Raw genomic sequence first — 15,189 nt, forward strand, 5'->3', positions numbered from 1 at the left:
AGGAATTGGTTAAGACCAGTACAGAAGCAATGGCAGCGATTCAAATCAAATTATCTGATTTTAATAAACAATTCTCAGCAGTTGAGACCCACAGTACTGGAGGCTAAAACGGAGATGCAATCTGTGCAACTTCTGAATATGCATCAACAACAGAAGTATATTATTTGGCTAGAAAAAAAATCACTTGAAGACATGAATATTAGAAGCTGGGCAATAATTTAAGGGTAGTGGGCATTCCTGAAAGGGCTGAGGGCTGATCAGTTTTCTTACAGATCTTTAATGCCTTGGATTTCCATTGCCATTTGAGATAGAGAATGCACACAGGTCTCCACTGCATCCTGTACTGAATGACCCTTTGTGCTATGGTTATTGCATTTTCTACAGACACTTGAAAAAATGCTTCAGTATGCTAAACTTTCTGCTTCGTTAAAGTATGTTGGAAAGATAATTCTTATATTTCCCAATCTAAACAAAACAACAATTTCCCTCTGTAAATGGTTTTTGCAGATAAGGTCTCAATTAAAATCTATGCATGCTTGCTTTGGCTTAGTATACAGAATGTGTATGAGGGTTACTGTTAATGCTAAAATTCGACAATCCATGGATCTGCAGGAGTAAATAAACTGTGGAGCACCAGGATGGATGTCATGTGATTCCCTATGGATTTTCCATGGCTACAGCCCAGTTTTTTCTACAGTATTTCTCCTTCACTGGCACTTCTGATTTAATTGTGAACTTTGAGACTTGAATTTGGTTGCAGTTTTTCTTCCAATTTCCTAATTTGTTGGAAAACTATGTCAACATTTAAAATGTTATAAGTAATGCTTTGATTTATTCAGAATTTCTTTCTCACACTTCTACAAATTATATCTGCTTCTAACAGACTGTGTTTGCTGGTTTGTTTCTTGTGCTGTGTCAGTTTGTCTGTTCCAGGAGTGTGTATAAAGTTACATCTATGTTTTGATGTTGAGTGTGCATGTCTTCTCAGAGCGGAAGTTATACCGCTAATGGAGCTACTGCTTCACGTGTCCTCCAATACTCAGTGTGTTAGTAAGCGTTATTATCTTTCTATTTTGTTTGTAATGACAATATGTTTTATTTTCTGTCAGCTAAAATAGTGGCTGATCTTCCGCAAGCATTTTGGGTTGAGCACTGGCAGTATGGGGGTATGTATCTTTATAATCTCGCAATACTATCTCCTCCTAGATGCTTTGCTATCAGGCTCACGAGCACGGTTTATGGTATTTGGCTTGGGTATGTTCTAACTTTCCTGTTTCTTCTTGTATTATTGATTCCATGCATGCCTATTTTGGAACTCCGAAATTATTTACTTCTTTCATCTTTGTTTTTTTCTCTTATATACTGGTGACACAACCTTTCAGTACTTTCTGTATGCAATCAATACACACTGTTTGTATCTGATGTTCCTTTCATGGTTTTTGGGGATTCAGACTTGAAGCTTATGTCTTTAAATGTCAAGAGCCTCAACAATCTTATTAAGAAAAGAAAGTGCTATTTATCTCAGGAGGGCAAATGAGGATATTATTTTTCTTCAGGAGACATACCTGTCTTAAGGAATCATTGAAACTGAATTCTTTAGGCTGGGAAATTGAGGCATTCTCTCCTGCAAGCCATAAAAAGAATGAGGTGGCAATTCTCTGCAGGAAGTCTTTGGATATCAGGGTAAAGTTGAACTGTTGATCACAGTGATTTCGTTTTGCTTAATGCTTATGCTCACACCTTGGATTCCCTCAGTTTTTGTAAAAGTCTGGCATCATGTCTTTCTGAATTGTTTAATCTACCTGTGATTGTTTGAGGGGAATTTTAACCTTCCCTTGTATTTAACATTAGAAAGAAGGTCCCTATGTATGGTCCATCAGAATAAATTAGGGTGGTCTTAGTATGATTTCTGGTCTTTGGTTATGAGAGCCTTGGTGCCTTTAGCATCCTACTGTTTAGGACTATACTATTTTATTCTCACGCTCATGATAGACGATTTTTTGCCTAAGTCATCCTGGTTTGGGGACCCCGAAAACCAAACCAAATTTTCCTGAAATTTCGGGAACATTTGGTTTTCAGGTTAGTGCACACTAATGGGGGGTTAGCGCACACTATCCCGAAATCCGGGGCCCCCGAATTTCAAAGGCCCGAACTGCGGGAAATACGAAATTTCCCGTGGCGGGCCGAAAACAAAGCCCAAACCAAAAGATTCAGGCTTTGCACATCTCTACTATTCACTACCCTATTATCCCCATTGCAATGTCAGACTATGCAGCAATTACTATGATTGTTAAATGGAGTAACTCCCCATCTTATAATTCTGTTTGGTGAATAAATCTTACCCTATTGGGGATGAGAGCTTTTATGCACTGCTCAAAAACTCTTTTTCAGTCTGTTTTATATGCAATCCTCATGAGGACTATGCTATAAATGTCTGGTGGGATGCTTTTAAGGCTAATGATCATTACTTGTGTGGCAGGAAAAAATAAGGAAAGGAGAAAACTGTTAGATTCTCTTGAAATAGATATTAAGGCCATTGAAACTCTATGCATCTGATCCAAAAATTAAGTCTGCTATTCAATTACAAAAATTGAAATTTCAGCATAATACTATATTAAGTCAATTCTGCTTTTTTTAGAAGAGCAAAATTCTATGCAGAAATAAATAAATCTAGTTGGGTATTAGCTCAATACCTCTAGAATAAAAAATAGACCAAACGTTAGCTCCATATTATCTTTGAACGATACTAGCTTTTTGTCTGACCATGATATTTTGCAATACTTAATAATACTTAATAATAATACTTAATATTAATACTTAATAATACTTAATAATACTTAGTAAGAGACCTGGGTGTGCTACTAGACAACCGACTCAACCTCAGCAAGTTCATAAACAACACTACAAAAGAATGCTTCTTGAAATTGCAAGTATTAAAAAAATTAAAACCACTTCTACACTTCCCAGACTTCCGCCTGGTACTACAATCCATCATCCTCCCGAAACTGGATTATTGCAACTCACTCCTTCTGGGCCTTCCCGCTAGCACCATCAAACCACTTCAGATGGTCCAGAACGTGACGGCCAGAATTCTTATAAACACCAACAAAAGGGAACATATCACCCCCATCCTCCAGTACCTTCACTGGCTGCCGATTAAATACAGGATTCACTTTAAAGCCCTTATGATGATACACAAGGCCCTACACAACATTTCCCTTCTCAATCTAACTTTTCAACTGCAGCAGCACATCACTAAGAGACCGATCAGAAGTGCGTACAAGAACATGCTACTCACCCAGCCGGCAAAAACCTCACTGAGGAAACGCGCTCTTTCCACTGCGGGTCCCTCACTCTGGAATTCGCTCCCTCCGGACCTTCGCCAAGAACCTTGCCCTATGACATTCAAAAAGAAGCTAAAGACTTGGCTTTTCGCCCAAGCATTCCCGGAGAACTAAGGCCCGAGGAATACGATGACATTATAGACCCCGGTCCTCTATCCCCATCTGTACATATGTTTCTGAGTAGTACTATATTTCAGTTAAATTAGGCCTTTTATTTCTCTGTAAGTTCTTTATTGCTATTTGTTCCAATGTATTCCACCCCTGAGGCGACAGTTTTAGTTCCTTGTAAACCGGTGTGATATGTATATTATACAGGAACATCGGTATATAAAAATTAAAAATAAATAAATAAATACTTTGAGACATTTTATAAACATCTTTATTCCTCTGAATTTTCAACCCATTCAGATGAGATGGGTCACTTTTTTGATAGTTTGCAACTCTGATTGTGTGCTAATTGAAGCTGATATTACAGAGAAAGAGACTTGTAGAGATATAAAGCCTTTACGACTTGGGAAGTCTCCAGGGCAAGATAGATTGCCTTTTGAATTTTATCAAGTATTCTCCAAGGAGTTGTCTCTCAAATTAAAATATTTCTTTCAGGACCTTATTACAGCTGATAAAATCTCTGACACGTTTATTTAAACTACTATTGTTGTTCTGGAAAAACCTAACGAGGACCCTAAATAAGTCCAAAATTGCAATCCCATCTCTTTAATTAATGTGAATTGTAAATTTTTTGCAAACAATTTTGGCATTCATGCTTTCAAGGATAATGGATGACATAATTCATAAGGACCTGTGCAGTTTTATTCTGAACAAAATGACTACTGACAATACTAGGCTGTTGCGTGATGTTTTCTCTATTGAGCCAGCTTTCGATCCTGCACATCTGGCTCTGTTTCGTGATACAGAAAAGGCACTTGATAGAGTGGCATAGTCTTATCTTTTTTCAGTTTTGGAATGCTTTTGGTTTGGTCCTATATTTATACATCTGGTTAACTCTCTATTCTCTCCACCAATGGCTCAATTGTGTGTTAATGGCATGCTCTCCAACCCTGTACTTTTACAAAGGGGTACTAGATAACGGATAACCACTTTCTTCTCTTTTCTTTAATAGTTCTATTGCCATTTGGCAAAATGCACAAATTAGGGTTTTCCAGTGCCATAATTTTCAATGTAAGCTGTTTCTTTATGTTGACACTATGTTAGCTTTTGTTATGGTCAATTCAATCTCCATTTTACTTTATTGCTATTGAGCAATTTTCTCATCTCTCAGGTTAAAAAATGAGTTGGGCCAAGTCTATGGCACTTCCTTTCAATAAGCTTATAGCAAGGGGTAATCTCTTAGAACATAAGACTTGCCAAACTGGGTCAAACCAAAGGTCCATCAATCCCAGTATCCTATTTCTAACAGTTGCCAAGCCAGGTCACAAGTACCTGGCAGGATCCCAAGGGGTAGAGAGATTCCAAGCCGCTTATCCCAAGACTTAGCAGTGGATTTCTGCGACTCTACCTTAATAATGGACCTTTCCTCCAGGAACTTGCCAAAACCTTTTTTGAATGCACTTACACTAATTTCACCACATCCTCCTGCAATGAATTCTGGAGCTTAATTATGTACTGAGTAAAAAAAGTTTTCTTTTATTAATTTTAAATGTATTACACACAGTAACTTTATTATGTGTCCCCGGTCTTTTTACTTTTCAATAGAGTAAACAACTGATTTACTTTTTATTCATTTCATTCCACTCCTTATTTTATAGACCTCTATCATATCTCCCCTCAGCCATCTGTTCTCCAAGCTGAAAGTCCTAACCTCTTTAGCCTTTCTTCATAGGGAAATTGTTCCATCCCCCTTTATCATCTTGGTCACCCTTCTCTGTAACTTTTCTGCTATATCTTTCTTGAGATGTGGTGACCAGAACTGAACACAATACTCAAGATGAGGTCACACCGTGGAGCGATACAGAGGCATTATGACATTCTCTGTTTTATTCTCCATTCCTTTCTTTTCTAATCCTTAGCATTCTATTTTCTTTCTTGGCTGCTGTTGCACACTGAGCATAAAATGTCAATGTATTTTCAAATGCTCTGCTCAGTGTTCAGCAGAAGCTGGATTCCCCTCTTTCCAGTAAATATGCCTAGTTATTTGCTTCTCCTCTGTGAGCATTCTGGATTGTATGTGTATGAAGTGGATTTCTAGCTGTACCATTTTAGCCAATTCGAAAGATAATTATTAACATGAGTATGTGGTGGTCTGTACTCTAAGTTTGAACTTGCTGCCCTGAAGAAATATGCTCATGGTCCACTCAGGAAGAAAATATAGGTCATTTTCATTTTCTTCTCCTTGAGACTTGCTCTGCCTTTGGATTCCAGGCAGCTCATGGATACTCAGCTCCTTCTTCATGACAATTGGTTAATTGCTGTTCTGGATAGATGACATTATGTTCTTTTATTTGGTTTCTTTGTTGATCTTTCAAAATTGTAATAAACAATTTGTACACAAAAAAATGACCATTGTTATACTGATATACCTACTATTTGTTTAAACTGTTTTTTTAAGCTGATGTATACTGTGTTGATTAAATTTCCTATTCAAAAAGTCAGAAAATAAATCCTAATAAAAATAGGAAATTATTTTTGCAAATGCTAAAATGCAAAATCATGGGATACTTGACAGACAGCCTTTGAATTTTTTTGTGTGTCAAAAAATTACTCTTGTCTGCTAATTTATCTAAGCCCTGAATATCTTTCTGGATGCTTGGAGTAATGAAGATAATAATGGGAGATCAATGATTATGTTGAAGAAACTAACACAAGACCAGTTTGTACTAGTTGTTGTTTCCATGTATGAAGCTCTCCAATTTCTTTAAAGACAAGCTTTCTCTATGAAAGATACATTTTGGTAGGAATTGTAGTTTCATTTGATATTTTAAATAACTGTACATCTCTACTAAACTAGCACTGCTCAGTGCTTGAGATGCCACTTTTAGATCAAGTGGTTCAGATTGCTGAAAGGGTTCTTTCCCTTTCTCTTATCTTTTTTCTCTCCTTTCGCTTCTTCTCATCCACCTCGTCTCCTGATCTTTTTCCTTCCTTACTTGCTCCTTTCAACTACTCATTCTTCCTTCTGGGATTTACTGTCTCTTCCTTTTCCTCTCCTCGTTCACTCTTCTCTCATGCACAAATTCACACTCCAGTCCCACATCATCCATGTATATACACACTCTGTTTGGACATTCCAAAGACAAAAAAAAAAGAGACCAGAAAGACTGATGAAGACAAACTAAAGATTTTCAAAGAACTTCAAGCACTCTAGCAGACAGACAAGCCAAACAGAAGAGAAAATGTAAAGGATTAGACAAGCAAAAGATTGTACACCCAGAATAGATCATTTCTCTCCCTCTCTCTCTCTGCATAAACATATTCTTAATTCCTGGCTTCAGTAGTATGCCACACCCTTCTTGTAGCTCTGATAGCTATAACTTGACTTTTACACTTTTCTAAGGAGTTGTGGTTTTCCCAAAATATTTTCTGGAGCTGATATTCAAAAGTGAATATGTAGAACTTATCCAGCTATGCAGTGACTGCTGAAGCTCCAGCTACATTTAGCATCACCACTTATCTGGGCAAATCACTTATCTTGCTAAGTAAATAGTCCGCATAAGTTCTGGGTGGGGAGTGGATGGATGGGGCAGGGCTACTTATCATTAGCGTAGTCAGATAAATAGCAATATTTGTACTTATCTGATTAACCCCCGATTCCTCACAAAGATGAGATTTCTACAATGTTCTCTCACCCTAGCTTGATGGACTCTATAACAGGGTGCTATCAAGCTAGGGTGAGAGAACGTTGTAGAAATCTCATCTTTGTGAGACTTTCCTCACTCCAAATGACGTCAACCTTCATCGAGGTGCCTACTATGCTGTTCGTACTTCTCACTCTGCATGTAAAACTGGCCCTAAACCCTAGGGCACCACCGACACCTCACCTTGATCCATCAGCTGGCCCTCCTATAGTGATATAAATAGTTAAATACTGTGACAGTCTCCCCAGAAATGGCCAAACTGCAAGTTGCAATATTTATCAGGAATTGCATTACAGCTATTTTGGGTTTAAAGCCAGGAAAAAAAAAAGTGTAGTTAAAAACATGTGCTACTGCCCTCATTTTCATTAATCCCGCCCCGAAAAATTTGCATTCGCACCATGTGATACCATAACTATCGCATGCGTATTGGCGTTAACGCATTATCGATGGTCATTAATGCCATAACGCATTTTGATGAATGACCCAATAGGTTAATTGGATAAGTTATGCTAGGCTAAGTAGTGATTTTGATGGGGATATTCAGCAACATAGCTGTGCTATTAAATATCCATGTAAGCTAGCCAGATAAGTCTTATACGGCTATCTTACATAGACATTCAGCTTTCAATACTGGCCTCTCTGTGTCTTGCTTGCTCAACGTACCACACAGCATATATTTATTTAGGCCTTAATTTGCTCTTTATTTTGGTCCCAGGTTTCCTTCCTTCTGCGCCTTCTTTCCTTGTTTAAACGTTTTTCTATTCCATTTAAATCTAAACACAAATCATTCTAAGGAAATTACGGTGTAAAATAAGTAAGCCTGAGCTCGGTCACAGCCAGAACTCGGATGTGGTGCCATAAAGTCTTCCTTAGCGATTAGGAAAGGTTGCTGCTACTTTATATTCCCTCCCAACTTCCTTTAGTCCAATCATTACCGCTAAGCACCGAGGCTGATTCTGGGTCCTTGTAATTGTACGCCCTAAATGCGGTCATTGTCACCATTCCATGATGCTATGCCGTCTTCCCCCTCCCTCCCAGGGGCTGTGAGGGCTGACTCTGCAGCATCCCCACCAGTCCACCCAGAGAGTAGATTTCAGCTGGGAACTGAACCGAGGACTCTTTACATGGCAATAAACCATATGATAAGCAACTTTGGTTACTCTTATATAGTTACTGTTCTTACATGGTTTAAACTTAGTTCTTTGTAAAGCATTTTTTAAGCTGCATTTTATGTGCCTTGAAAACCGATGTGATGTTCCCTGCGAATGTCGTTCTAGAAAACTTTAAATAAATATTAAATAAATATGATAAGTAATTATTGCAAGGCAACATTGTAAAAACACTAGGCAATATTTTTGCCAAACATTAACATCAGACATAACATACTTTGGGCTATTTTTATTTCTCATAATAATTTTGGCAAATCACCTGAACTTCTTTACCAAAATGATCACACATTAGTATATCTACTTCATAGGCATTTAATAAAAAAAAATTGACCTTTTTCTCCATTCTGCACGTACAGAAAATATCTGTAATGAATGTGGCCTGCATTAGGATGGTCGTAGATCTTAGTAATTACATAAAGTGCTAAAAACATTTATTTTTTAGGTTTAGCAATTTTTTTCCCTAAAGTTTTTATCTCTGTGGAAGAAAATAAAAACATCAAGTGATTAGTGTTCCATCTCCTAAGTGCTTGCAAACCACCTCTCTCTCTCTTCTTGGTGATAAATATTCTCATCTCCGGTTTATAAAAGGTAAAACAAAAACCTTTCTTTCAAAGTTAATTACAAAGATAGGATTTGATTTATGGCCAGGCTGCACACCAGTACTAATAAAAGCCTGGGTGGAGAGGGGTGCTGGAAGAGATTGCCTGCGGACGTAACGGACTTCGCTTTGCTGTTATTTTCCTGGAAGTAACTCCTGGCTACCAGCAGAAGGCTTCTCGCAACTGGGCCATCACCTGGAGCTCTGCCAGTCCCCCTCCCACCCAGTTCTTTCAGGATGGACCACAGACTCAAATGATTTTATTCAGCTGAAAAAGCAAATAAAGAACAAACCCAAGTGCAGGGAATAACAAGCCCCTACGTTAGCCTGAACAGCTCCTTGTCTTCTGCAGCATGCAGCTGGAGCGCAAGATGGAGGCGAGAGCTAGCCTCACAGTTGTAACAGGCACATCATATGAAATGGCACAAAATATTTACAACTCAGGCTGTAACTTATCGGCAGGGAATGAAATATTAATTCCGCGTCAATCACAAGCACATACGTGGGCACTAAGCATATTAAGGGTCATTTTCAAACAGCCTGCACAGTGGCAAGGTCTGCATGACCACTGCATACGCAGGCAAAGACCGAGAATATTCAAAGCAAATGCATGCACATGAATTAACTTTGAAAATCCTTAGGCAACTGATGGAGTACACACATGACTTACACTCGCTCCAAGCCGAGCCTATCTTGTGAAAGGTAAATTACACACTTAGGAGTGAATTTTTAAAGGGGTTCCACATGGAAAACTATCGTTAATGCGTGCAAGCATCATGTACAGGCTTATATGCTATTTTATAAACATCGAGAGGGTGTGCGTATTTTTCAGGTTCGCATAGACATTTTACTAGAGGGAAAAAAGGGTCCGTCTGGAGGCCTTCCAAGCTGGCGTTCAGACGTGCGCATGGTAGTTGCTATTTTGTAAGAGATAGAGACTGCATCCATTACTGAGCTTCCTGTACTTTTACACCTGCTAATTGACTCACACAAGTCAAATCGGATTGGACTGCTTGCAGTTTTTGGGTGGGAGGTCTGGGTAAACTGGTAAAGTGCTAGAGGGTTAAGGTGATCTAAAGAAGGACAAGGTAAACTGGTGGAGAAATCGGAGAACTACTGGTTCTGACTACGCGCTCATGAAATTTTAGCTTTCACTTTTCATCCTGGGTGTTTATTTGCCCGGAGTCAGAATTATTTCACTCGCAAATTATATGGATGCATATAAATAAAATTGATTGAGAAAATATGCATTTTCTTGCATTGGAAATAGACGCACATAGGGATAGATTTTCAAAGGGGGGAGTGCATAGGTTACGTGCGTAACCCCCGAAAACCTACCCCAAACCCCCCCCCCCCTGCGCGTGCCGAGCCTATCTTGCATAGGCTGCCGGCGCACGTAAAGCCTCGGGATGAGTGTAAGTCCTGGGGCTTTCTTGGGGGGGCGTGTCGGGGCATGTCGGGGGGGGGGGGGGTGTCGCGGCCTGCGCGTCATCGGGGGCATTCCGGGGGCGTGGCTGCGGCCTCTGGCCCAGCCCCCGGACTGGCGGCCGGCCCGGTGCGCGCAAGTTACGCCTGCCTCGGGCAGGCAGAACTTGTGCAACACAGGTAGGGGGGGGTTTAGATAGGGCCGGGGGTGTGGGTCAGGTACAGGAAGGGAGAGGAAGGTGTAGGGGGGTGGGTGGTGGAAGGAAAGTTCCTTCCGAGGCCGCTCTGATTTCGGAGCGGCCTCGGAGGGAACGGAGGCAGGCTGCGCTGCTCGGCACACGCAAGGCTGCCGATTTTAGGCAGCCTTGCGTGCGCCAACCCCGGATTTTAACATATGCATGTTTCTCAACCAGAATTAACAATACACTCTTAAGTCGAATTACTTGAACAAGTTAACCAATGTATGTAAGCTTGTGAAAAGCTCATAACTGCACACTCCAAAAGGGCCTAGCCTGGACAGTCACTATAAAGGCCAGCCCAAGTGAAGGAGAGGAACATAACTAGGAGTAAGATACTCCAGATAGCTGCAAATTAATGATCATGGCACCAATTTTCAATCCAATTCCAACTGAACTGAATATAAATGAGCAGGAATAAACTAGTGCACTCCCCCCCGAAATATTTAGGGTTATATTTAATAATTTTTAAAGCTGTGATATGCTTTGTTTTATTTACTGATTAATGCGTCAATTTTAAAACCCCAAAACACGCAAATACCAGGAGATCTGTGCATGGCCAGGCTGCACGTGCGCCAAGCGCATTTTCACAGCGGAATGGCCATGCGCATATCTCCCGGTACACGCGGAAGAAACCGGGTTTTGGAAAAGGGGCGGGATGGGGGCAGGGTCTGGGCGGGGGCAAGGCATGTTATAAAGTTGGTGTGTCCCTTTTAAAATTAACCCTTCAGGCCCCATTTTCATGCATAAGGAGAAGAAAATTCCCAGAGGAGCCCTTCCTGCTTTCTTTTTTTTTTTTTTTAAAGAAATACATTTTAATTTTAACATTATTCTAAGCATCAGAACAGATGGGGGGACAAGCCACCCCCACTGCATTATGGAGTGATTTTCCATTGGGCCCTAAAGACGAGGTAGAGATGCTTTAGGAATGTGAGCCTAATGTTAATGGTGAATAGAGATATTCAACCAGCTCTGATTTCTCTTTATAGCTTTAATTTTATTAGCATAATTGTGTAGTGAACCCTCAACACTTATTTCAATATAGTTTGAGCCTTGTTGTCCTGCAGAATATTTTGGGATGAGAGACTAGAAACTAATAATGGTTATATTAACAGTGTGTCTGCCGCTGTATACACGGCAGACAGCACTAAAAGAAAACAACTTGTGAAGCGCCAGTGAGCGCGTTTGTGGTGCGGAAAAAGCGGCACCGAGAGACAGTTGGTCTTGTGGATAAAGAAGAGCGATTGAGGTGTCAGTGAAGTGTGAAAGAACATTTGGAGCACTTTGGGGTCGGGCACTAATTAAGCTAAGTAGCAATAAGTGCAACCGTGGTTTTAAATTTTTGTAATACAAGTGGTATGATTGAAGTCTTTTAAAAAAATTCAAAAGAATTTATAAATATTGAGAGAGAGTAAATGAGGTGACTGTGAGTGCCATATACACGAAACTGGTTGTAGCCCTTTGTGTGCGAGAGCCAGACCACTGTAAGAGCACATTGTTTTCTGATACAATATCCCACAAATATTTTGAGATTGTTTAAATCAAGAAAGTGGGAATGATAGGTTCCTCTAACATTGTGGTTAGTTAGTTGTAGATACACATAGAGAGGATTTATAAGCCTAAGGAGCCCAATGGTTTTTGAGTTCATTATAAAATCTATTAACAACATGAGCACAGATTAGTAGGACTGCTATATTAACAGCATTGTGTAATCCATTTGTGGAGTAATTTTCAAACTGTTTGCATTGGGACAAAGACCATGCATACTTTTTATCTGTGGGATTCCCATCAATTTTCAAAGTAAATGTATGCATGTAATTTCATTTTTAAAATTTCAAAAAGCATGCATGGTCACTTGTACCTGGTTTTTGGTGCAGGTAGAGCTTTGCTTGGAAAGGAGGTATGAAGATTTGAAAATGTGACCTGACTTGAATACCCCCCCCCCCCCCCCAATGTTACCGTCAGAAAAGAGGCCCCAGACAACTGGTCCGAAAAGAAAGACTTTTATTGCATGCAAGACACAGCTGAGAACAATGGCTCAGAAATCTGCGTGCCCCTATTCTCTAATACCATGTTTAATTATTGTTCTTACTTGTTTCCTATATATTATCTGTTATTTAAAAGTTCTGCGTTATATGTAATGCTATTCAAGCAAGTTTAATTGTTCTCTAGATACTAGACGATTACCTTTCTAGACCCCCTGGTTGTCCCTCTCCTTTCCTCAACCAGTCAATACCCAGAAGACACCCCCATCATCCGACGACCCAGGAATGGTTACCTTCAAACCCCAAACCCACCCCGACCCTTTAGATCTAATTATTTAAAATCCCCCACCCTCCCAATCCCCCAAAACTTTCCTAAAGTACCTGTTGGTCCAGCGGGGGTCCCGGGAGCGATCTCCCGCTCTCAGGCCATCAGCTGCCACTAATCAAAATGGCGCCGATAGACCTTTGCCCTTTTTTAAGATGGTGCCAGCCATCCATTGCTCCTACCATGTGACAGGGGCTGGCCAATAGCACCGATAGCCCCTGTCACATGGTAAGGGCAAAGGGCCACTGGCACCATCTCATGCACATATTCAGGCTCTCTTTCATACACACATGCTGGTGCTTTCTCTCATACCCGCACACACACACACACACACACACACACCCCCCTCTCAGGCATCCTCCTTTCTTCTGGGTCTTGGCCGAGCCTGCATTGCTCATTTATTGCTGAAGGGGGAAGAGGGAGGAAGCGGCCCTGCAACTGCCAGAAGCTTCCTGTTGCCGAGCCTGTAGACCTTTCTTTGTGCTGAGACATCCCTCAGGCCGCGTGGAGACCCAATAGGCCAATCCCCCCCGGTGATCCAGTTTTTAAAACAAGAGAGCTAGCGATAACAAAGGTATTTTTTATGATATCAATAGCTGCAGGCAATGGTTCAATGCCAACGCCATGCTATTCCATGCCACCCCTCCCCCAAAACTTCAAGAGAATTGTGTGGTGGTAGCACCGACGGCTGCAGCAATGATTTTCACGCTGAAGATAGCATGGGGACTAAGCCTATGTTTACAGGCCACACCCCTTTTGATCTTCCATGGGGGTGTTGGAGTCTGTAAATACAGGGTAAGTTTCCAAGTTTACTTCACTGTGAAGATAACTGCTGGACCCGAGAGCCGAGGTCTGAGGGAAAGGGCAATGGCTGCAGTAGTGGTAGTGGCAGTTGAAGCAGATTGTAGGACGGGGAGGGGGGGGCAACTCTCAAATGTTTCCACCCTAGGCACAGGCCCAGTAGGCCTGTGCATTAATCCAGACCTGAATAGGCTGAAAAAGCTTTTTCTTGCACCTGTTCACAATGGATCATTGACAGCACGGAGCAGTGCTGTGCCAGTTGCATATGCTGATCACACATAACCCTGTCTAAAGTTTTTGCAGAAAAATATTGCTCTTCACATGCTCCAAAGAATGATTGATTATAGATGGGAACAACAGACTCTTAAGTATCAATAAACTTGAACAGTAAAACAGTAAAGCATGGCTGAAAACACTGTGCAATGACTTGATGATCAATCTTAAAATCAACAGGATTGATAAATGTGTGAAATGCTGGAAGACAAATATCTTAGGAAACAATTCAGTTGAGTAGATGTCTGTAAAATGTGTAGGTTCAGACTGCAAAGAATATACTTTTAACTGAAAAAAAGGTCATTATTTTCAAAACAATTTCTCCCACTGGGGGCCTAAGTACTAATGTGGAATAAAAATTGACGTCTTAGTGTAGGTGACTAAACCCCAGCACCCTACAGTAAGTACCCACCAGTCTTACTCTGTGTGCTAAATTAATGATATGCTGCATGTTATTTTTACCAAGATTACATGATGCTACCACAATTTATTTAATTTAACGGCAGTATATCAGTTTCTCCAGGAAATGAAAGCATGGTTATTGGATTAAACAATAGTAGCAACCTAACTATAGAAACAACATTGCTTAGAACAAGAGTAGAAGCCTCGTCATTCAACCCACTTGTAGTCAGAGGTGAAAGAAGATTATACAGAGCTACTTGAGGGTAGAGACAGATGATAAGGAGGTAGAAATGGCAGAAAATAAGATGGGGGACAAGGTGGAAGGAGAAAAAGAAAGAGAGGTGAAGGAGGAAGACAAGAGGAAGGATGAGGCAAAAATAACAGAAGATAAAGTAGGGGAGTGGGAGGAAGAGAGAGGCTGTAGGGGACAGAGGCAAAAAAACCATAAAGTGAGATTTCTCATTATTGTCCTGAACCACTTGGTCTTCTATTCAACTTCTATCACTGGCTGCATGCAGCTCAAGGACACTGATACCTCCACCCAAAATACACATCTTTTCCAGAGGCAAGGAAAATGGCCATCTTCTCCACCAGGTCCTGGAGCACCAAGGAGAAGAATCCAGTAAGAGGTTTAAGTTGTAGAAGAAGATAGTCATAACCATCACCTCTTTGTTTGGGTTATGTCTTAGTATAATGTAGTCACAATAACAAAAGTACTGGTACATCAGGTATATCTTAAACACCTCACAGGTTTATTTAAGCCAAACGTATGTAGGCCCCTTACTTCGAGGGTCTGTATAGTATGACAGACTCTACTAT

This window comes from Rhinatrema bivittatum, chromosome 6 (assembly GCF_901001135.1).
Source record: "Rhinatrema bivittatum chromosome 6, aRhiBiv1.1, whole genome shotgun sequence".
Taxonomy (NCBI): domain Eukaryota; kingdom Metazoa; phylum Chordata; class Amphibia; order Gymnophiona; family Rhinatrematidae; genus Rhinatrema; species Rhinatrema bivittatum.